This window comes from Chlorocebus sabaeus, chromosome 5 (assembly GCF_047675955.1).
Source record: "Chlorocebus sabaeus isolate Y175 chromosome 5, mChlSab1.0.hap1, whole genome shotgun sequence".
Taxonomy (NCBI): Eukaryota; Metazoa; Chordata; class Mammalia; order Primates; family Cercopithecidae; genus Chlorocebus; species Chlorocebus sabaeus.
In genome coordinates, this window is record NC_132908.1 from 76,360,241 (window position 1) to 76,384,665 (window position 24,425).

At 42.5% G+C, this 24,425-nt stretch overlaps 1 long non-coding RNA gene across 1 annotated transcript in view; it reads right to left on the bottom strand.

Annotated features, from left to right (window-relative positions):
• LOC140711756 (uncharacterized) overlaps nucleotides 1–14,478 on the bottom strand; it is a 28,414-nt gene extending 13,936 nt beyond the window's left edge. Inside the window, exons 1-2 of the long non-coding RNA XR_012093048.1 lie at nucleotides 14,354–14,478; nucleotides 13,487–13,605 (exon numbers count right to left, since the gene is read on the bottom strand). This is a non-coding gene — a long non-coding RNA (uncharacterized lncRNA). The remainder of the gene's footprint in view (nucleotides 1–13,486; nucleotides 13,606–14,353) is intronic.
• Between the last annotated feature and the right edge of the window lie 9,947 nt (nucleotides 14,479–24,425).

Genomic DNA, 24,425 nt, shown 5'->3' on the forward strand with positions numbered 1-24,425 from the left:
TACAGCCAGAAATGAGAGCCATTCTACCAAACTGGTTTTTTTATAGCTCTGCAAAATTGCCATTTTTCCTCAGGTCTTTGTGCACACTGTTTGCTCTTCCCAGAACTCTGTTCCCTCTAGGCCTTACCTAGCTAGATCATATTCATCTATCAGTCCCAAAGAAATACTGCTTTTAATGAAAAATCTTCCCTTCCTGTGGTGAGCAGACCTTAGGGTGGTCCTGTGATTCCAGCCCTCATATTCAGAGTCTGCGTAATCCCCTCTTCTTGAGTTGGGTGAGACCTGTACTTTGCCTCTGGCCAATAGAATACAGCAAAGGGGAAAGGTTTTGCAGATATAATTAAGCTCCAAAATAAGTCAATTTTTAGTTAATTAAAAGACTATCCTGCCATCCTGGACCTGACTAAGTCAGGTAAAAGTCTTTGAGAGAGACACTGGGTCTTCCTAAAGAGAGACTTTCCTTGTGGTCTTGATGATGTAAGTGGCCATAGTCATGATGGAGAAGTCCCTGGGGGCAAGGAACTGTGGGCTGCCCTGGGGGCCTATGGGTTCCCTCCAGTCAGTGGCCAAAAAAGGCCAATACCTCCAATTTTACCACCACAAGAAAATCGATTCTGCCAACAACTCAAAAGAGCTTGGAAGTGAAAATTTCCCCCATTTAAGCCTTCAGATGAGAATGCAGCTCAATGGACACCTTGTTTGCTGCCTTGTGAAACCCTGAGCAGAGGACCCAGTTAAGCTGTACTTGGACTCTCAACCTACAGACACTGGGAGATAATAAATGTGTATTATTTTAAGACATTAACTTCATGGTAATTTATTATGCTGTGATAGACAACTAATACCTCTCCTTTATTCTCCCTCACGTATGTTTTCTTGGACTCCTGGAATTGTTCACAGCACTTAGCACAGTTTTTTGGTGTGTGTTTGAGATGGAGTCTCACTCTGTCACCCAGGCTGGAGTGCAGTGGAGCAATCTTGGCTCACTGCAAGCTCCACCTCCTGGGTTTACGCCATTCTCCTGCCTTAGCCTCCCAAGTAGCTGGGACTACAGCCGACTACAACCACGCCTGGCTAATTTTTTGTATTTTTAGTAGAGATAGGGTTTCACCGTGTTAGCCAGGATGGTCTCCATCTCCTGACCTTGTGCTCTGCCCACCTCGGCCTCATGTGTTCATTCATGCAATGACAATTATTGAGAATCTACTATATAGGTGTTAGGTGCTCAATGAAGTGCTAGGGTCAGAGTAGTGAAAAAGACAGCAAAGGACCCAGTGCTCACCAAGCTTACTATCTATCAGGAAAAACAGACTTTGAATCAACCTCGGATTTTAGTGGTTCAGTCTACATTTATTTTTGGATATGTAAGTTATTACAAATTTTTGTAGCTAATATAAATATCCAATAAATAAATCAGAAATAGTATCTATCTTTGTGCATGTTCTCAGTATTTTAACTTGGGTACACATGGCCACCCTGGCCACAAAGCATTATCTAGCTCCCAATGTCAATAAAATGGTAATGTTGAGAGACATCACTGTAGATGTAATTTTTGATGGCTGCATATAATTCTATGGTTTGAAAGGTTTTTGTTTGTTTGTTTGTTTTTGAGACAGAATTTCGCTCTGTCCCCCAGGCTGGAGTGCAGTGGTGGGATCTCAGTTCACTGCGACCTCCGCCTTCTGTGTTCAAGCAATTATCCCGTCTCAGCCTCCCACGTAGCTGGGACTACAGGCATGCACCACCATGCCTGGCTACTTTTTGTATTTTTAGTAGAGATGAGATTTCACCATATTGGCCAGGCTGGTCTCGAACTCCTGACTTCATGATCCACCCACCTTGGCCAAAAGTATTTTATTTAGTTAAACACCAGCCCTCTATTGTTAGATGTGTATAAGTTATTACAAATTTTTGTAGCTAATATAAATAACACCTAAATAAATCAGAAATAATGTCTATCTTTGTGCAAGTTTTCAGTATTTTAACTTGTTTCCTTTCCATGTTCTTCCTGTTTATTGAAATCATATGCAGTTATTGTAGAATCTTCAGAACATTACAAAATATTCAGAACATTTATAGAAACACAAGTGATTATCATCTCACCACTTGGAAGCAGCTATTTTTAAGCTTTTGGGCCATTTCCTTCCAGTCCTTTCTGTGTCACTAAGTTTTTCATTTTTTTCTATCCTTTTTCCACTTTCTTTTCTCTTTTCCTCATCCTCCTTCTACTATTATTTTCTATAGAGAAGATCATACTCTATGCCTAGTTTTCATTTTTTTTTTTTTGTTTTTCTTGCCTATGCTAGTGTATGTAATTTCTAGGATGATCCAAAATTTTCTGTGGACCAATAAGTCTCTACAAGGGGGCAATTTTATCCCCCAGGGGACATTTGACAATGTGTGTAGACATTTTAAATTGTCACAGTTAGTGACAACTAATTGAGGGGAGTGAGTAGGGGTTTTGCTTTTGACATCTAGTGGTTCGAGACCAGGGATACTACTAAACAACCTATGATACACAAGACATCCCCCGCCACAAAGAATGATCCAGTTCCCAGGGTCAGTAAAACATCAGTGTTGGAGACCTCACAGTACATGTAATTTTTGATGGTTGCATACTGTCCTATGGTTTGAAAGTTTTTCATTCAGTTAAACACCAGTCCTCTATTGTTGGGTGTGTAAGTTACTACAAATTTTTGTAGCTAATACAAATAACATTGAACACATTTAAGTGTTTCAAATTAACACAAAACATTAATATTCCTCTCTTTATCTGTAACCACTGAGCCAAATGAAAGCCATGGGTATTGTAAATGCCAAAATGATCATGGCTCTTCAGTAGGATAAGCCTCTCAATGCAGAGCCAGTAGTAATTCTTTATACTCACAAGGTTTATTATGTGTTCTCAACAAAAGATGATTGTCTAATGGTTAGTTATGTGAATAAACGCTTGTTGGCAGTGAAGGTTATTCATTTTTTCTCAACAACTTTCCCTTTTCCACAACTTTCCCTTTAGTCTCTTTTCATGAGCTCTGTTGGCCCCTGAGACTAGGAATTAGAAAGCAGATGCCGAGTCACATCGTCAATCCCTGGTACTCTGCCAACGTTATGGCGATGTCAGCGACATTGGCATTAGTGTATCATTCATTATAATAGATCAACAACTGGACTGGGTGTGGTGGCTCACGTCTGTAATCCCAGCACTTTGAGAGGCTGAAGCGAGCGGGTCACTTGAGATCAAGGAGTTCGAGACCAGCCTGGTCAACATGGTCACAACTCCACCTTTACTAAAAATACAAAAATTAGCCAGGCATGGTGGCACATACCTGTACGCCCAGCTACTTGGGGGGCTGAGGCAGGAGAATCACTTGAACCTGGGAGGCAGAGGTTGCAGTGCGCTGAGATCATGCCCCTGCACTCCAACCTAGATGACAGAGTGAGACTCTGAAAAAAAAAAGAAAATAAGGAAAGAAAGAAGGAAAGAAGAAAGAAGAAAGAAAAAGAAAGAAAAAGGAGAGAAAGAAAGAAAAGAAAGAAGTAAAAGAAAGAAAGAATGAAAGAATGAAACAAAAAAGATCAGCAACTATAGGACAGAAAGACATCTGAATAAATAGGATTTGAGTGGTTTATTTTACAGATGAGAATGGTAAGGGCCAGGGAGAAAATGCCTCCACGAGAGCCACAGAGCTGATAAGCGAGAGTCATTCCTCTGTGGCCAGAACTCTATGGCTTCCAAGTGAGTAACCCTGCAGAGGCCTCCTGGGGCTTTTCTCTGTGGAAGCTGGAGGAGCTCTGGACGTCTGTATAGAGGCCTTTAGATCCCACTTGGCGTAGCCTGAACTGCAGACCTGGTCCCCAAAGCCCAGGATTCTCCTAGAGTCAGCCCTGCCTCCCCTGAGCCAAGGATAGGCCAAAGTTTCATTTCTCAAAGTGTGGTCTTGAGTTATCTACATCAAAATCCCTAAGACTCTTATTACCTTCAGATTCCTAAGTCTTACTCTAAATGCACCAACTATTTTATATCAGTTCCCTAGTAGATTCTCAGGCACACTAAAATCTGAGAAGTATTGGGTTACAAAAGGGGTTGACACTTTTTTTTTTTCCTCCAAAGGGCCAGATAGTAAATACTTCAGGCTTTGTGGACTGTATACTCTCTGTTGTAAAGACTCAACTGGACACTGCACTTGAAAGCAGCTATGGGCAATACATAGATGGTCATGTCTAGATTTGGCCTGTGAGACATAGTTTACCAGCCTCTGGTAACCAAAATAGCTTGAAGCCTGAATTCTTATGTCGGCCTCATTTATTCTCATTTGACAGAAGGTGACGCTCTTTGAGACACTGGCTACACATTGGGAGGTCTGGGAAGGATTGCAGTATTGGCTCAGATCTAACTGTATAGACTTGGCAACTCCATTCCATCACTAAGACTCAGTTTCCCTATCTTGTAACAGTTGACCTCTCAGCCCTCGGTCAGCCTCTCTGGTATGCATGTCCCTTGACTTTCTCTTGCAATTGATGGCATCTTAGAACCTCAGGAGCATTTGTCTACTGCCTGTCCCTGTGTGTTGGACAGAAAAGGAGGGCAGAGGTGGCTTTGGCCAGCCCAGGCCTCACTTCCCAGCAGCTTCCCTGAGCACCTCCTGGCTTCTCGGCAAAGGCTAGAGCTCAAAAGGCCAAGAGTGAGTCACAGGGAGGGGGTGCCAGGACTTGCTTTGCTCACTCCCCCTCTGCAGGCTCTGCCTTCCAAGGCACTGGGCTGGAGGCCCTGGCAGCGTGGGAGGAAGGGGCAGCCCTCTTCCCAGCCCCACCTGTATGCCACCTTGATGGCTCTCAACAGGCGGAGTCTGCTGGGCTCCACCCATAATCCTAAGTCCTCTTCTCTATTCTCATCTGCCTGTCTGTGTTCATCATGCCCAGCAACCATGGGTAAATACCCATATGGACCAAAGGGATCAGATCTCAGCTTTCTTTCCCAAACCCTTCTCTCTGTACCTATCTTCCCTGTATAGAAAATTCCTGCTTATTTTTCATGTGCTACCACTTTCAAGAAGCCTTCCTGGGTTGCTGAAGAGGCTTACTCCACTCCTCGGCGATGCTTTGGTTACCCTCACACAATCTACCCTTTGACCACTTCTCAGCACATGGACTGTTGATGGTGTTGTTGTTGCTACTGCTATTGTGAGTCTCTCACATAGGCAATGGATGCTTCCACGGCAGGGACTGAATCTTACTAATTTTTATATCCCTTGACCTCAGCGCAACTTTCACACACTAAGAGCTTAATCAATGCATGTCCAACTTATTTCATAAAGGTAGATTTCATTTGGTGCTCAAAAGAAAATTAAATAAGGCTTTCTCTACCAGGTAGCAAACTTATGGAACTTATTATCCCCAAGAAGTGGACCAATACAACTATTAATGCTTTACAGAAAAAGTGAGATACTGAACGCCGAGAAGATCCGAATGGATTGTGATCAGTTTTAGCCACTTTTGTGTTCACTTTACTTCTCTTTCTTCATTACATGCTTCTTTCTCCTAGTGGTGGATATCATCCAAATTGTTTATCTTGAGTCCTCCTTTGCTTTGATTTCTTTGTCTTTATAATTGAAAGCCTCAAATTTGAGAAAGTCTCAGGATCTCTTAGCTTGGTAAAAGTTCATATTTCAAGGTCTACCCTGAGAGAGTGGGAAGTAGTAGGGCTTGGGTGGGTCCTGGAGATGCATTTATAACAAGCTCCCAAGGGTACCTGCAGGCAGGTGGTCTGTGCATCACTCTACGTGTCCCTTCCTGGTTGATTAACATTTTTCTTTTTTTTTTTTCAGTGCCAGTTCTATGCCCATTACTGCTGTAGGAACTGAAAATAGAGTGGAGATCCAAAGAATGGTCCTCCCTTCATGGGGAATGCATGCTGCCCTTCCCTTCACTGGATCTTCCACGGCATCATTTGAAGATCTCCGTGGTTAGGCTGTCCTGGAAATTCCTACTCAATGTGTTCAAAAGGCCATTTCTTATTCTCTCTCGACATATCAGCTGCCCTCCACCCTACCCTGTCCTTGACTTTCCTGCGTCCATCATGGTTCTGGTATTCTTCTTCCTCCTTCTTCCAGTTGCCCACTCTCTGTGTTGTCTGTGCATTATCTACTCTAATCGTGCAGGTATCATGCCTTTTTGATTCTTCATTCACATCACTTGTCTCTTCTCATGTCTCTGGTTAATCACAAACAAAATCCTTAGAAGTTCATGCTAAAAGCCTGCAGAAGACACTTCATTTGCTTCCCTGTCTGCCGTCTTTTCTTATTTTAATTTATTCAAATTGATCTTCGAGTGCTGTGTTTCTGAAACTATGGCAAGCACTAGAATTATCTGGAAGTCCTGTGAAAATGAGATTCCCTGTTCATTGCTCAGCAGGGTCACCTGAGGTTCGGCAACCTCACATGCTGAGGCTGGTGGTTCATGGCGGTCACTTTGAGAGGCAGGTCCTAGAACACACTGTTTTTACTTTGTAAGTCTCCTTCCTTTTTCTCCTTTGGCTGTCACCCATCAGCTTCAACCCTGAAATTTAGAGTGGCATTTAAAGCTTAAACCTGGCAGGGGTCTTCTCATTGAATTCTCCTCCTTAGATTCCTTTCTTTGCTTCACAGGTCTCCTTCCAGCCCAGTTCCCCCATCTTTGCTTTTGCTACCTTTCACATCAGAAATGTTGTCATCTTTCCCTTGATTCTTTTATTCTTTACCTAACTAATACGGTTTGGCTGTGTCCCCACCCAAATCTCATCTTGAATTGTAGTTCTCATAATCCCCAGGTGTCGTGGGAGGTAATTTAATCATGTAAGCGGCTAGTCTTATGCAGTTCTCGTGATAGTGAGTGAGTTCTCATGAGATCTGATGGTTTTATAAGGGGCTTTTCTCCCGTTCGCTTTGCACTTCTTCCTGCCACCACATGAAGGAGAATTTACTTGCTTCCTTTTTTACCATGATTGTAAGTTTCCTGAGGCCTTCCTAGCCATGCTGAACTGTGAGTCAATTAAACCTCTTTCCTTTATAAATTACGTAGTCTCTGGTATGTCCTTATTAGCAGTGTGAGAACAAACTAATACACCAACCTTCAAGTTAAACTAAAGCTCTATCTCCTCTACTTCCCTAGGCTACAAGTATCTAGCCAGTCTCCAAATTCCCAACACACCCACTTCCTGGTGCATTCCTCTGATATATCTTACTAGCTGCCAGTTTAATGGTGTGTTTACTGCCCAACTAACTAGACTGAGCATCTTGTGACCAAGACTTCATATTATTTATATCACACTCCCTGGCACACAATTAATATTAAACAAATAACACCACTAATAATAGTTGTTTTCATATTTTATCGATGGAAATCAGGGCTTTTGGTTGAGATCACTATGTTTTTTGGAGAAATCATCAAAGGTACTTACATTTTCCTATACACACGCTTGTCCTTCTGCCAGAAATACTCCCTGTATGCACAACTGTCCTTTGCGTGGTTAACAATAGCTTATCCTCTGGGTCTAAGTTTAAAACTCCCTTCTTCAGAGATGTCTCTGACCATCCAGATCAATCTATTTCTCTCTGATATCATTTGCATAGCACACTATACTCTCTCATAGTACGAATCACACCTGAAATTAGTAATTTTACTCTCTTCTCCAACTATTTGTATTGTAAGAGGATGATATATCCTTGCCTGTTATCATATGACCTACAGTTCTTTTCTATGGGAAGAGTGTATTTCCCCACTCCATTTAAGTTGGTTCTGGCCATGGGACCTTATTTAGCCAATGAACAAACACAGTGAAATGCACCATTTTTAGTCATCTCTAGTTAAACACCTTACTGGAGGAGTAAATTCTGTACCAGTGGTTCTCAACTAGGGCTTGATTTTTCTTCCCATGGGACAATTGGAAATATCTGGAGATCTTTTTGGTTTTCACATCTGGGGGTAATGCTGCTGGCATTAGTGAGTAGAGGCCAGGGATGCTGCTAAATATCCCACAATATGCAGAATAGCTCCCCACAAAAAAGAAGTATCCAGCCCTCAATGTGAATGGTACCAAGGCTGAGAAACTGGGCTATACACCAATGTCATCTGAGAAAAACTCTACTCCAAGTGGGAAAATGAGCTTTGAAATAAACATCCATTCACTAGTTTAGTGTCCTGGATTTTACAATCTTTCTGAACCTTATTTTTTTTTAATCATTTGAGAAGTGTGTATGATAACTCTACCCTCAAGAAGATGTTGTAGAGATTAAAGAAAATATTGTAAGTAACGCGACTGGCATATTGGTCTTCAAGAATGCTAGGTCTGTCTCCTGTCCTCATTGATGCTATGTCAAGATTTATTACACACAATCAAGTTTTTTTTCAGAGTCTCGCTCTGTTGCCACGCCTGAGTGCAGTGGTGCGATCCCAGCTCACTGCAACCTCTGCCTCTCGCCAGGTTCAAGTGATTCTCCTGCCTCAGCCTCCTGAGTAGCTGGAACAACAGGTGCATGCCAGCACGCCCAGCTAATTTTTGTATTTTTAGTAGAGACGGGGTTTCACCATGTTGGCCAGGACAGTCTTGATCTCCTGACCTCATGATTCGCCTGCCTTGGCCTCCCAAAGTGCTGGGATCACAGGCATGAGCCACCATGCCTGGCCCAATCAAGTTTTTAATCCTCTAAATAACATTAGGATTTGTGCTAGTATCTTTAAAAAATTACTCAGACCATGGGAGCAGGGATTGGGGGTAGGGTTTCTATTATTTGTGCTGCCTGACTAATTCTGGAGACTTGGACCCAGACTTTGGTGGGTTGAATCCAAAGGTCCAGAGGCTTTGTTTGTGTTCCCCAAGAGGGCAGGCAGCAGAGCCCATGTGTTCTTTAACTAACTGGGTCTTTCTGTTTGCAATGGCAATGGGAAGCAGGGAAAATTCATAATAATTCTTACAATGATTATGTGCTGCGATCTTTAGCCGGAATGATCCCTTGGAATGAAAAGCTGATACTATCATGCCTTTGCTTACATCCCTTCAGTGGCTTGTTTTCCTTGGAGCCTGTAAAATCAAAGTCCAAATCCTTCCCATGACTTAGAATGGTCACAGTCTGTCTCTTGCCCTCCCTACTCTAGTGTCCCCATATTGTCCACGGATCTCAGAATATGTCATGCCTTCTCTAGTCTCAGGGTCTTTGCACAGGAAGTTCCCATGTGATAAAATGCTTTTTCCCCTTCTTTTCACCTTTATAACCTCTACTTGTCTTCCTGTTTTATGCTATAGTCTCTGTCAGAGAAGACTTTCTCAAATCCTCTAAACAAGTCAGGTCATTTCACCCTGTATTTGTACCATGCCCATTCTCAGAGCTGATGGCAATCAGTAAAACTCTACACCTCACTGTATGCTTACCAGTTAAAACACTGAAGACAATACTTTTGTAATTGTTGATGATTTATTACTGCTCTGAGCCCCCAGTGCCAAGCCCTGGCCACACTGGCCCTCTTTGGAACATTACCTTTTGCCCACTCCCCATTTCTCCAAAATCAAGCAACTAAAGGTTGTCTGGCACCATAGTGGACTTTCAGACCCCTGATGTGAGGTTACAGCCAACATTCATTTGGATTGGCCCATATAATCCCCGCTCATATTTCTGCCTTAGGATTATTTGTCTCATAATCATGTTATCGAGCAGTGATTATTTGTCTTTTTGGAAACATTCTAAAATCCAGAAAGCAGGGGTGAGTTTTAGAGTATAGTGGACCTGCAATCTGAAATACACAATATGCACTTCTGTTAACTGCTTCTGTTATTTATTCCTGGCAACTCCATGTGGTAAGAGTTGTCCAGTCTTTCTATTTCACAACTGAGGCTTCAAAAATAAAAGAGATCCATGTTGAAGGGAGAGGTAAAGAAGAAGACCCCGAGGACCATAGCCCTGGGGCTGTGTTATCCCAATGCCATCATCTCAGGATATGATGGGAGCTGCTAGGTGTAGAGATAGCTCCTCTTTGGAGAAACCTCTATGAAATGGTTTCAGGGAAGGTCATTGTGGTTATGTCCCAGAAGATTTGCCCTGCAAGTGAAACAGAAGTTTCTCATGGAGATGTGGAGGGGGCTGCCCTGCTGTATCAGAAAGTGGATAATCTATGGAACCAAACCCATTATAATGAGATAGGGTTGAGGCTGCTGTTGTATCTTTACCCATTGTAGCTTCCATTTGTATGGTAGGCAGCTGCTAAGATGGCCCCAGATATCACTGCCTTGCGATAGTCCTGTCTTTGTGTAATCTACTCCCTGTGAGTGTGGACTGGATATTCTGGCTCTCTTCAGGTAAACAGATGATTGAAAAAGTGATGAAATGTCACTTCTAAAATTAGGCTACACAGAGAATGTGGTTTCGGTTTTGCTCACTCCCTCTTACTCAGGGATACTAGCTGCCTCTTTATGTACTGCCCTATGGAGAGGCACACATGTCAAGAAACTGAGGGAATGCCTTCCAGCCAACAGCCAGCCAGGAGCTAAGGTGCTCAGTACAGCAGCCTCCACAAGACTGAATAATGCCAACAGCTATTTGATTGTGCTTGGAAGAAGATCTCCATTTAGTTGAACCTTCAGATGAGACTGCAGCCCTGGCCAGCAAACAGATTGCAGCCTATGGAAAGACCTTAAGGCAGAGGCACCCAACTGAACCACCCAAGGGCTCTGACTTACAGAAACTATGAGCAGTAAGTGCCTATTTTTCTAAACCACTACACTTTGGGGATGGATTGTTACACAGCTATTGATAACTAATAGAGTTTGTTATGTCAGTATTTTAGTCTGCTTTTTTAGCTGCAAGATAAAACTAACCCTTTCACGTAAACTATTTCAACTCTACAGGTTCAGTTTTGACTTTATAGTTAGCTACTAATGAACCTACACATAAATAGTCAGGTTCCCCTAACATAGAAGAGAGGCTTACTATGTATAGGATTATGAATTGTGAATTTCTAGATATAAAGACTTTGTCTCATTCATTTCTGTACCCCAGGGCCTAGACTAAGCTTTATCCTGTCATAGCTATTTAATATCTACGGGTCGATTTAAATGATCTAGTTACCGGATAGCTATTATGACCCATGTTTTACTGATAAAATAAGAGAAGTACCTAGAGTTTAAGTGATTCAGAGAAGGTCATGTGAGAGGAGTCAGGGCTTTCACCTAAATTCTCAGGCTGCCATCTGTGTATCCCAGAGCTTCCTTAGTGGGTAAAATAGCCCATTGCAGACTAGAATGGCAATGTTTTCCTTCCATCGCAACATACTAGCTCAAAATAAGCAGGTGGCCTTTTTTTTTTCTTTTTAAAGAAAAACAGTGTTTTATTAAAGGATTGTCTTCCAAAAAGGCTTCGTTACTCCTTTTTTTCCCTTTAAGTATAGTGAAATGGCCTCTACCTTATTTCGAATGGATTTCTGGGATAAAGTTCTTCAGTGATAACATGTTTGAAGTAAGTAACAATTAAGTTATCTTAGTCCTCACTAATAATGTTCGTGGAGGAATTGGTGTTTCTTTCTGAGTTAATAAGAAACATTTGCAGCCAAACCATAGGACTCTGAAGATAAAGCAATTGGCAAGAAATGGTATGTTTAAATACCAGAAAATAGCCCATATCCAAACAGGTGTGCGAGAAAACAGTATAAATAAACTGCTCTGTATGCAGTTTAGCCCAAGCAGAATTGTGTAGGAAACTTTCCTCCTATTCTGGAAAAAATATAACCAAACCAGGCCGCTTGTATCCTCCTTAGACTGCACAGCTGGAAAAACAGTCCTTGTTCAAACAGCCGAAAGTAAAAGTTGTTTTATTTTTTTTTTAATGGCCAGATAAACAAAACCTTGCTAGAGGAATGACTGTACTTGTGCAAATATGGCCTTGAGCTAGCATCTTGTGAAAGACTCACCTCTTTTCAACCTTTAAGAAATATGCCTGCTTCTTTGAATTCACGATGGTCACTTCATGTTGTGTTAGGATATTTTTAAAAAATGTTTCTGTTGGTACAGTTGTCTTAACCATCTGGGCACTTGACTTAGGGCATTAAGAATATATATGCCTAAAAGAAGTGCTTGGTTTCTGTAAGATCTGCTATGTGCACAGGAAACGTGGTTTAGAGCTCAAAGGGGTTACAAAAACTGTCCATCTTTTTATGCCATTTCTTGCTGGCCAGGAACAAAGGTAAGACAAGAGGTTGGTCCATGCCAGAAAGTCTGAAAGTATGTGGGTTAAATGTTTCCAACTGGGCTGTTTGGTGTTTGGGATCATTTGTTCTTTGCCAACCTGTGCCTAGGGGGGAAAAAAGCAAAAACAATGGAGACGTAGCCTAAGGTTCCTGGAGATATCTGGTATTTGACATGCCTCAGTGGTGAGAAGCATTTACGGTGTAGTGAAAAGTAAGTGGTCCTCTGCATTCCACAGTCCAAACCCTGGCTAAATCTGACTAACAGGACAATTACTGCTTCTGAGCCTCAGTTTTCCATCTCTAAAATGGCCTTCTATACACATTTATGAGACTATATGCAAATACATAACTTGTTAGAGGCAATAACACGTGAAGATTACATGCAGTAATACACATGTAATAACATAAATTATCTTATGACAATTACATGCAGTAGCATGCAGCGGCTGTCACACACTGTGTGCTCCATAGATGGTGTCTTTTATTTGAATGGTTGTTGCTGCTGTCCTCAAGGAGTTTCTCTTTTGAATACATCCCTCCCTCAACAGACACAGGCCTAGATCTTTCTGTCTTTGCCCTGGAATGATTATCTATAGATACTGTGTGCAAAGTGAAATTATACCAAGTGCTATAGAAATAAAAATGACTGAATCGAGGTCAATTGGTGTGGAAGTTAGGAGCATAGGTTCTGGGCCAGGTATAGTGGCTCATGCCTGTAATCCCAGAACTTTGGGAGGCCAGGGCAGAAGGATTGTTTGAGCTCAGGAGTTAAAGACTAGCCTGGACAGCATGGCAAAACCCTCTCCCCACACACACACACACACACACACACACACACACACAAAGCTAGCTGGGCAGCCGGGCAGGGTGATGCCTGCTTATAGTCCCAGCCACTTGGGAGGCTGAGGTGGGAGAATCACTTGAGCCCAGGAGGTCAAGGCTTAAGTGAGCTCTGGTAAGTGCATTAGGTTGGTGCAAAATTAATTGCAGTTTCAGGCTCTAGTTTTAAATGGCAAAGACCGCAATTACTTTTGTATCAACCTAATACCACTGAACTCCAGCCTGGGTGATGAAGTAAGACCCTGTCTCAAAAAAAAAAAAAAAAAAAAAAAAAAAGGTGTAGATTCTAAGCTCAGACTTGCTTGAAATTCTGGCTCATTTTCTTTCTATCCAGGTAGCCTTGTTGAGTCTCAATTTTCCTACCTGTAAAATGACAATAACAGCAGTATATTCTTTATTCTGTTTAAAATGAAGAGCTCAAGGGCTAGCGTGTACTCACATGCCTTCTTCGCGAGTTCAAGCACTCAGACTTCAAATGGTATCTTCCGGAGCGTCTTCAGCTGGATTCTGTCCTCTTCCTCATTTGTCACTCTGCTGGCTGCTCCAGGTTGTTCCAATCTATAAATAACCATTTCAGAGCCAGACATCACTGACTGATATCTCAATCTCTAGGAACAAAGATTTTGACTTGTGTCACACTCAGGGGTTCAGAATGATGGTAACCCAATTCCGGCTACATCCAGAATGAGATGGAAATCCAGCATCTACCTAGGAGCGGGATTTTCTCTAAGTAACTACGGTGGATCGGGATAAAAGTTCTCTTTTCTGTTATTCATAAAAGGCAGGGAAAGAGAGTCAGAGTTATGGCTTATGGTGTCGCAAGAAGGTCTAGTATCATTTTAAGGATCTCTCATTCTCTCTCTTTCTTGCTCTCACTCTTGTTCTTGCTCTTGCTTTTTCTGTTCCCTTTCTCTCCCCGTGGCAAGTATTATAAATAGGTCTCCTTCTTATCTGATCCTCCCCTAAATGTTTTTCATTTGAAAACCACAGTTAACTTTAGATAAATGTCAGAGATAATCTCAAATTTGTGTGTAATATAGGCCCTAGTTCTAAGAAAAACATGACATGTCTGGAAGACCTTCTTTTGGCCTTTGTTCCTCTGCTAGTACCACGGCCAATATCTCTGACTTCCCGCCCTTTATCTGAGACTAGGTTGTATCTTAAGTCTCCTAACCCCCTTTTCCAGAAGCAGAGAAACTGCCACCTTCTAAAGGGCTCTTTTCTAATCCAATAGTTTCCCAGGAAAGATTTTAAAGCTGGAAAGGGGCTCAGGGGACCGAGGGGTGAGTTCACCAACACTGCCCACCTGAGCAATTTGCAGGATGAAGTGGCCTCTGTCTTCGGATTCTCACAGGCCAAGCCCCCTCCAGATCCACGTATAGATAACTGCAGTTGTAAATGTTGTGCAAAGGCTGCTGTACAACCCATTTAAATAAGAGGCTGTTTTTCAGAACCTGGGCCACATTTGTCCTGGCCTGAGTTAAGAGGTAAAGAACATTCCAATTGTGAGCTTGGATGGAAAAAAAATACATTTGAAGTTTTTTCTGCTAACAAGGTATGCAGAGGACTCAAATTCCAGTAAACGAAGGTTAAAGACGGGCTGATTTGCAGAATACGGTCATCACCCCCACCCCTTAATTTTTCCATAAAGTTCCATAAAAAGCCACTGCACTAACAAACATTTTGGGAAGGGAACAAGCTCCAGGCCAAGAAGCCACAAGTTTAAATGGGGGGAAATCTGAGCCCTGAGGCACAGTTTCCTGAGCAGAGTCATTACTCAAGAAGGGATTAGGCATTAACAGAACTATCCCAACTCAGCACCAAAGCTAAGGCTTCTCTGGTGCCCTGGGACAGTGCTGGTCCAGAGAAGAGCGCCAGTGTCCCCCACTGGAGTTACACCCTTCACCTTGACTTACAATGTGAAATGAGAGCACGTCTCCGAGACTCAGCTCACACCTGAAAAACACCTGAAGAAAAACGTCTTGTTTTATTTAAAGGATGAAAAGAAAATGCAACACAATGCAATTGCAAAAAAAAAAAAAAACTCCAGCTGGACGTGTTTTAAAAAATTTATTGTTGTGGAACACAGAAAAATTAATGCTAAAATGGATACAGAAGAGTAAAGTCCCCCAAGAGAGCTAGGCCAACTGTGAAGAAGAGGAATATGGAGGAGGGGCTTATCCTACAAAATGTTGACCTCCTACAAAACCATCATCGTAAAATTGGTCTGCTTCCGGCTTGAGAACAGAGACCAGTGAACAGAACAGAGGCCTAGGAGACAGGCCTCTTTATAAATGAGGACTTGAAATATGTTTAACGTGGTTTAAAAATCACAGGGAATGGTTAGATTATTTAGTAGATGGTATTGAGAAACTGGTTCACCATATGGAGAAGAATAACATCTATATTTTTTTCTTTCTTTTTTTTTTTTGAGACGGAGTCTCGCTCTGTCACCCAGGCTGGAGTGCAGTGGTGCTATCTCGGCTCACTGCAAGCTCCGCCTCCCGGGTTCACGCCATTCTTCTGCCTCAGTCTCCTGAGTAGCTGGGACTACAGGCGCCTGCCACCACGCCCGGCTAATTTTTTTGTATTTTTAGTAGAGACAGGGTTTCACCGTGTTAGCCAGGATGGTCTCGATCTCCTGAGCTATGATCTGCCCACCTCGGGCTCCCAAAGTGCTGGGATTACAGGTGTGAGCCACCGTGCCCGGCCCAATAACATCTATATTTCTATAGTACACAAAGGTGGACTCCAGATGCATATGATATCCAGTATGAGAGGAAAGCTTATATGGTTAACAAAAGAAAATTCAGAAGAGTGTTTTTACAATGTAGAGGTAGGGAGAAACTTTCTAAAGAAGACCTAAAATTACCAAATATAAAGCAAAAAAAAAAAAAAAAAATGAGTGTTTGATGACACCAAAATTGAGGATTTCTTTTTAACGAAAAATTGTAAAGATGAAGTTAAAAATTAATAAATTGAAACACAATATGTGCAACATTTACAACTGACTAACAACCAATATAGGATATATGAGGGTAACCTGTAAGTTAACAAGAAAAGGATCATAAAATCCATCAGAAATGGGGCAAAGGGCTGGGTATGGCAGTTCATACCTGCAATCCTAGCACTTCAGGAGGCCAAGGTGGGAGGATTACTTGAGGCCAGGAGGTCAGGATCAGCCTGAGCTGCATAGTGAGATCCAGTCTCTACAAAAATAAAAATAAAAAGATTAGCCAGGTGTAGTGGTGTGCACCTGTAGTCGTAGCTACTTGAGGAGGCTGAGGTTGGAGGATCGCTTGAGCCAAGGAGTTCAAGGCTACAGTGAACTAGCATCACACCATACACTCCAGCCAGGGCAGCAGAGTAAAACCCTGTCTCTTTAAAGCAAAACAAAACAAAACAAAACAAAAAAAGGGCTGGGCTCGGTGGCTCACACCTGTACTCCCAGGCCGAGGCGGGCGGATCACCTGAGGTCAGGAGTTTGAGATCAGCCTGGCCAACATGGTGAAATCCCATTTGTACTAAAAATACAAAAATTATCTGGGTGTGGTGGTGGGTGCCTGTAGTCCCAGCTACTCAGGAGGCTGAGGCAGGAGAACTGCCTGAACCCAAGAGGCGGAGATTGCAGTGAGCCAGGATCACACCACTGCACTCCAGCCTGGGTGTCAGAGCGAGAATCTGTCTCAAAAATAAAAATAAAAGTAAAAAAAGAAAAAAATAAGCAAAAATAAACAGAGGCAAAGAATATGACAGGTAAATCACAGAGGTGAAAACCCAAATGGTTCACATAATAATACAAAGCTCAAAATCAGGGTAAAGCAAACCAAATTCAATGAGTTATAAGTTTCTACTCATCAGATTGGTAAAAATGGGAAAGCTGGATAATGCCAGGACTAAGATGTGAGAACACATGACTCTTCACATCCAGTTCTTAGGATTATAGAAGTGAAACCGATCTAAAGAATAAACTCACAAAAATTAAGCATCTATGTACACTAGAATCAGTAGTTCCCTTTCAGAATATCCCAAAGAATCCTCACTTGGGTCCACAAGAGGGAATCTAAGAGGATTTCATGCAGCCAAGACCTGTGATTGCTGGGCCAGAGAGGCAACCAGGGGGTCCTTAGCTGCAGAAATGGGAAAGTAAATTGAAGAGGTGCCCTTTATGGATTACCATGCAGTAGTTAGAAACAATTATCTGGAATCACTAATTAGCAGTATGTGAAGTTTTTTGAAAATGCAGTACTGGGTGAGAAAATAAGAAAAGGCAAGCAATCAGGGTTGCTTGGAGAATTAAATGGCAATCAAACCTTTGATGTAGCAACTGGCACAAAGAAGAGTTTAGATTCTATCCACAGGTAGGTGGAGAATTAAAAGGGTCAGTCCACCCTGACAAAAGACTCAAGACCGTAGAGATGGGAGTGAAATTTGAAACTATTCGAAAGAGACTTTGTGGACAATCTGCTAATAAATTTTCTTTCCTGAATCCTTTCTTTCTCACTGGGTAGTGGAATCTAGACTTTCACAAGAAAGAAAACTCAGAACATGAAACACTGCATGTGTTTCATGCTAACAGTCTAATAGTCTAACATTCTGGCTAACAGTCTACCTGTCCTGGTGTTCCTTAGGAGATTCGAGAATTGCCCTAGCCAGGTGCCGCATTTGCTAAAGTTGATTCTAAGGAGTTTGTTTATGTGGGTTCAGAATTCTTCCCTGTCTCCCTTGACTCCCTGATATGTAGTCTGTGCTAAGTGACCAGGGATGGAATTGTACTGAAAGTTCTTTCACCGTGGTTTGTTTAACAAAATCTACTGAGTAACACTTCATACAGGGTATGGAGGAGACAAATGTGATTGGATAGAATGATATTTTTTCCCTTTCTTCTTCTTACCATATATATACTTTTAGGAGTACCCATTATTGCTACTATCTGCTACCAAAATGTCGGTGACCAAACTGTAGAAATGGAGAAGGAAAACAGACAGCTTGTCTAACATTCTTGCTCTGAAAATCCCAAGAGATGAGATTCCATCTCTAAGCAGGAGGCCAGGGAGTCCTCTCTCAGTGCAGGAGGCGGCAGGATATTTTACTGTATTTGCGATCAGGGGTCACAGAGAGGGGCAAGGAGCTGGATTCCAAGAATGGAATCGAATCTAGCTCTCTCCGAAGGAAATCCAGGGTTTGGAAAACTCCCAAGGAGCAATAATTCAACTGAACTAACCTGATGAACCATTTTCAAATGAGTATGGAGAAATATAGTCAAACATTGAACAGCTTCCTAGAATTGAAGCAACTGGGCAAAGGTGCCTTTTATTAGACCTTTGCAGTACACCCAGAGAACCGGTTAGAGTGCCAGGCTCAGCTCCATCTGGAAGAGAGAAAGACTGGATTTTATTCCCCAGTAGAAGGTTCTCTAGAGCAGTGCATACGTTTTTCACTTCCTTATAATTATTTATTCAGAACTGAAATATCAGCACATCAAAGTCAACTCCATGCATTGAGTAGCTACTCTCTGCCCATCATCTCCTGGGGCTTTTCTCTATCTTATCTCATGGAATCCTCCCCAGATGCTTCAAGGAAAAGATATGACTCCCCATTTTTTTAGAAGAGGAAGTCTCAGAGAGGACAGACACATTTTGAAGGCCAGATAGATTTTAAAAAGCAGATCTGGATTCAAATCCAGACAGCTGAGTTCCAAATCTGAAACTTTCTTCAACCCACAGTGCCATGACCAGACCCCTCCTTCTAAGGGATGTCGGGCAGCCTAAGGGGTCCCATGAGATTCAGAAATAAAGGGAAAAATTGTCCTTTCCTCACCCATTTTCAAGCAAAAATGCCAGGGGAGCAGCCGTGTATTAAAAAGGAGTTGGGGCGGAAATACTGATAATAAAGATAGTGAACTTTCGTTGAGTTACCGGTCAAATATTGTGATAACTGTTGGGTCTGAACCACATTCCTATGAGCTGGCTCTATTACTGTTTCTATTTTTTTATTTGGGGGAATTAAGTTTCAAAGGTTAATTAATTATTTAAACTCAAAGAACTAGTACTTCTTGGAATAGATCCTAAATTGGTCTGACTCTCAAATCAGTGTTTTAAAAATACTACTGTAAACTGCTTTCTTGGAATATGGCCATGTGAGTTAGGCGTGGCAGCTATCGTGGTGGTGTTATGGTGGTGGGAACAGCAGTGGTGGTGTTGTTTTCATTGTTCTTGGTGGTGGTGATACTAATGATGATAAGTAATTGGTGAAGTTAGTGGTCCTCGGTAGTGGTGTGATGGTGTTGGTGGTGGTAGCAGTGGTGCTGGTGGTGGTGGTGTGGGTGGTGATAATAGTGATAATGGTGGTAGCAATGGTTGTAGCAGTGATGGCAGTGTTGGTAGTGGTAGTGACAGCTATGGTGGTGGTGGTGGTGTGGCAGCAGGGCCAGAAGTAATGATGGTGGTGGTGGTGGTAGTGGTGGTGATGGAGATGGTGTTGGTGGGAAGTGTGGGAAGGGCATGGTGATGATGGTGTTGGTGGTGGTGATGGTGGAGGTGGGGATGCGGTGATGGTGGTGGAGGTGGTGATGGTGGGGAGGGAGTGGTGATGGTGGCAGCAGTGGTGATGATGATGGTGATGGTGGTGGTGGTGGGAGAGGGATGATGATCATGATGGTGATGGTGGTGGTGGTAATGGTGGTGGTGGTGGTGGAGGCGATGGTAAGGGAGGGGATGGCAACTGTGGTGGTAGTGGTGTGGTGGTGGTGGAGTGCTGGTGGAAACAGCAGGGTTGTTGCTGGTGGTGGTGATGGTAATGATGATGGTAGTGGTGGTGGTAGTGGTGGAGGTGGTGGTGGTGGTGAGGGTAGGGGTGGGGTGGTAGTTCCCATGACAGTAGAAGTGATAACAGTGATGAGGTGGTGATGATATTGATTATGGAGGTGGTAGCTGTGGGGGTCTTTGTGGTGGTGAATTCAACCTTCCATATAATATCTTCTTTTGAGAAATTCTGAAAAAAGAACACTTCTGTTTTCTCTGTGCCTTTAAAAAGTCAATTCATTTGTTTTTTTCCATAGGCTTCAGGAAAGAGGCACTGGCCTTTACTTCTCCACCTCGCTTCACTTCCATGTTGTTGACAAATGTTGTAGTTGCCCAGGATCAGAGGGAGAGACAGACCCTGTGACCACTTCCCCAAAGGCGGCCTTTGGCCACTCCGTGCACTGGAGCACATGACCCTCTGCCTCGCCCCTGCCACATTAACCAGGTGACTGTCTGCCAAGGCCCAGCCCAGTCCAAAGGGAATTGGGATTCAGAGTCCCAAACAAGGCACTGATTAGCTGGTAATCAGGGAGCGATTAGCAGGTCGGGTCACCTGCAGTTCATTGCCCATTGTTCCCTGCAAAGTCCTGGGATATTTGCCACACGGGCTGGCCAGTCTGAATGTCTGAGGATTCCGATGCCTGCAGCTCTGCTGTGTAGATCTGTGATTAGGAACAAATCCTCTGTTCTCTCAGCCCATCCCCCGAAGGAGGCAGTGCGGTGGGTGAATCCCCTTCTCTATTCACACACAAAGGATTTGGGAGAAGAATGGGCTGCTTAGGAGCTCAACAGTGACAGAGAGGTGAGGTCCCAATAATGCACTGAAGAACTGAAAGCAAATTAGCACATTCCTCTTCCTGAACCATGATGACTGAGAGTGGAGGAGCCCGGCAAGTCCACGTCCAGACTGGGTTTCTACTGTGATCTTGAGATGTGACCTCAGACAAGATTTTTAACCTCTGAGCTTGTTTACCTCGATTTTAAGAGGGTTAATAATAACACTTGCCTCTTCGGCCTTTGAAGTTCAGATTTAGAAAATGAACATAAAGCAGTTAATACAGTCTCTGTAGCGCGTGACCAATATGTGCTATCACCATTACCATCAGTCATAGTAATATCAATATTTAAAATATCATAATTATTTGAAATACTTTATTTAAAATATGCCTGTGTAACATCACTTCTAAATGAGAGATAGCCCCTTTTTAGGAGGCCCTGATAAGGATGAGATGAGATAATTCTTGTAAAGCTTTCATCACAGGACCTAGCATGTAATTAGCACTCAATAAATCATAGTAATAATGGTGATCACCGTCATCATTGTTTGTACTAAGTTGAATGCAAAAAACTATTTTGTAGCATTTTTCACTATATTGTAGCATGTGATCATGAAAATTTAGACAAAGCATTCTTTTTTTAAGCTAAAAGGAGATTAATGAAATTATTCATGGCACATTCACGCCATTGGACATTGTTCAGCTTTATAGTCTGTGTGCCTTTCCACCACCTAAAGATCTTGCTAAAATTCTCATTTGACAAATCTGGGGTCAGCCCAAGATTACACATTTCCAGTGCACTCCCAAGTGATTCCAGGGCTACCAGTCCATGGACTCCACTTTAAATAAACAGGATGTACACTTTTACAATAAAAAATGTGTATACACATTTATACAGAAATACAGAAAAAAAATTCCTAGGCTATACTCAAGATGGGGGACTGTGTTTTTCACCCCCTTCACTAAACTGTACTATCTTTCCCAGGAATTTAATAACAAACATCTAAAGAAAACATTTAAAAATGCAATAAACTTTATTGATGCAAGTTCTTCCCTTCTCTTAAAGTTTGTCACACTGCCAGGTTTTCCAGCACATCCTTTGCCAGGTCTGCATGCCTGATGCCATGATTTTCTCCTAGAGCCACACTAGGCCTTTTCAGCATCCTAACCACAAGGAAATCACATTAATGTGTGTTCATTCTGGAGGCTTCAGCTCTCCAAGGAGCAGGTGGGCCTCAGCTCAGATATAGCTGCTGGCCAGAGTTCAGGGCCCAGAGCCGTGCAGGCCAGCCAGGTGCAAGATGGGCAGTTATTAACTCAGAGAAGCCCGGAGAGTTTCTAAAGTCTGATTCAGGCTGCACTTGGAAAGGGCGTTCCAGTTAACATGGTGGGGTGCTTTCTATACTTTAAAGGAGCTCAAGGAAGTCCCTTGTACAAAAGAGATGGCTCCACTAGCCCTTCCTCTAAGGGGAGGCCTGAGAGCGGACACTTGTGATCTAAGGGTAGGCGGGCATAAGGTCTTTTCTTCCATTTGAGTCCCCTCAACAGAGACTGGGATACTTACTTGGGTACTTGAGCCCAGTATTGATCTTATTCTCATCAGACTATTTCTGTCACTGAGAGGTTGACAGAAGTCTGAATGAGCATCCAGAGACAGAATTAGATAGAACCTCAGTTGAATTTTGACCTTGCCATTTAATAGCTAAACTGCCTTAGGCCTAAACAGTGACTCTGTTTCCTCGTATGGAAAGTGGAAGTGGCAATGCTCTGGTGTCTCCAGGATTCAAAATTATGGAGTTAAAGATCCCAGTTTCTAGTTAGGTAAAAGCGGGCTTGCAAACGCCAATACTAGTAATTATTATTTTTATTCGGTGTTCACCATCCTTTGCACCTTAACATACACCTTGTACCTGCCTAGATGAGCCCCCACCCACTGCCCACCTGAGATCCCTAGTATGGCGTCCCATACCAGGTAAGTTCAACTTACTTGAACATAAGTTCAAGTACGTTATTAGAATGCTTCTCCAATTTAGTTATGCATCCCTCTGTGTATCAGGCAGTGGCTAGAGGAAAACAGATACCTACAAAACCTGGGTGGTAGGAGGAGAGTTTACTAAAGGGGTATGTAACTGAGGTGAGGGCAGGACTTGAGGAATAAATAACAAACAGTAGCATGGATAGGGGTTGAGGCGGTACATTCCCACCCAGCTTCTGGCTTTCAGTAGAGAGAACAGCCAACTTGTCAAGAAGGGGGATACCAAGGAATAAATAGCCCGACCCCTGTCTTCCCACCCTCCTGTGTCCTCCTCATGCTTTTGCCAAGATCTTGGCTTGGGTTCTCCTCTGACTGATTTCACCCAACTTTCCGATATTGGCAGGCAATCTTATGTGCCCATGTTACACTCTCATGATAAAACTGCATTTCCTGAGGGGACACCAATGGATACCCCTCTGCCTGCCATGCAGCTGAGAGGCTAAATGTATGAAAAGCAACACCATGCAAGTCATTTTGAAACTGCTCTGGAACCCTCACGGGGCCCTCCATTCTAGACATCCAGTCCCACTAGCGATCTATGAAACCCACTAAGAGACTTCCAGAAGCAGATGACCTCTAGAAGGAGAAAACTTTTTTCCACGCTTCCATGGAACAGGAAGATGCCGTCCCTTTGGTGGAGCCCAAAGGGAAGCCATATAGTTGGCAAGAGACACTGTTGCTACCATCTATGAAAGGTGCTTCCTGGGGTTCCAGAGGAGGGTGCAGAAGGGGAACAGTGAGTCTGGAGGGACAGACGGAACATTCCTGCAATGCTGTCAATCCATATCTGACCCTCAATTCATGAAACCTTCCAGACAACCCACCCTGACAGATCCCTCTCGTCTTAAAGCTCTCACACACCTTTCTTTTAGCATTTAACATTCGTAACCTCAAATGAATGATTTCTACCCATGAGTCATTTCCTGAGTAGACTGTCAGATCCTTGAAGGCAGGAAGGCAATGTAATACAGTGGAGAATATCCTGTGTCTTCAAATAGTTACGAAGATTAGAAAGGCAATCTAAGCAATATCCTTAGCATATTACCAGGTGCACATAAAAAGTGATGAATAGACAGATTTATGACTATTCATTATTTTTTTATTCTTCCTATCCTTCACCATGCTGAAGATACACCACTATTACACACACCTCCAAAAAGAAAACTCATCATTTCTTATGTATCTTCTATGGGTCATTTACTATGGAGAAGATCAAGTACGTTATTAGAACGCTTCTCCAATTTAGTTATGCACAGAATCCACTGAAAGTACAGAAAAAAATCTGATATATTATTTTTAGTATGACGTTTCTAAAAAATATTTGGAAAGTAAAATTCTGTTTTACCTCCCAATGCTTATTGCTGCTAAGAAACTATAAAACAAAATAAATTAATACATTTAATGCAAACAAAGCTATATACATTTTACTTAAATGCAACAGATGATATAGTTTTGATGAAACTGATTCAAAACTTACTACACCAAAACGGTATTGAATGCTGCTGTACAGGTACATTTCCATTCACCATGCCTACACGTGGTTTGATGACTCACGTGTCCTGTCATTGCTCCCCATTTACACTGGGCACCATGATGTTATTTGGCATTGATTTGACAGCAGTGGATCATTTTAACTTTATTTCCCTTTTATTCTTTTTTCACTAGTACAGCCAATCAAATTAGTATTAGATCTTGCAAACTTTGTCTGCAACCGACATTAAAATGCAATGGCGGTTCTTTAATGGGTCTTCCGGATATTGCAGA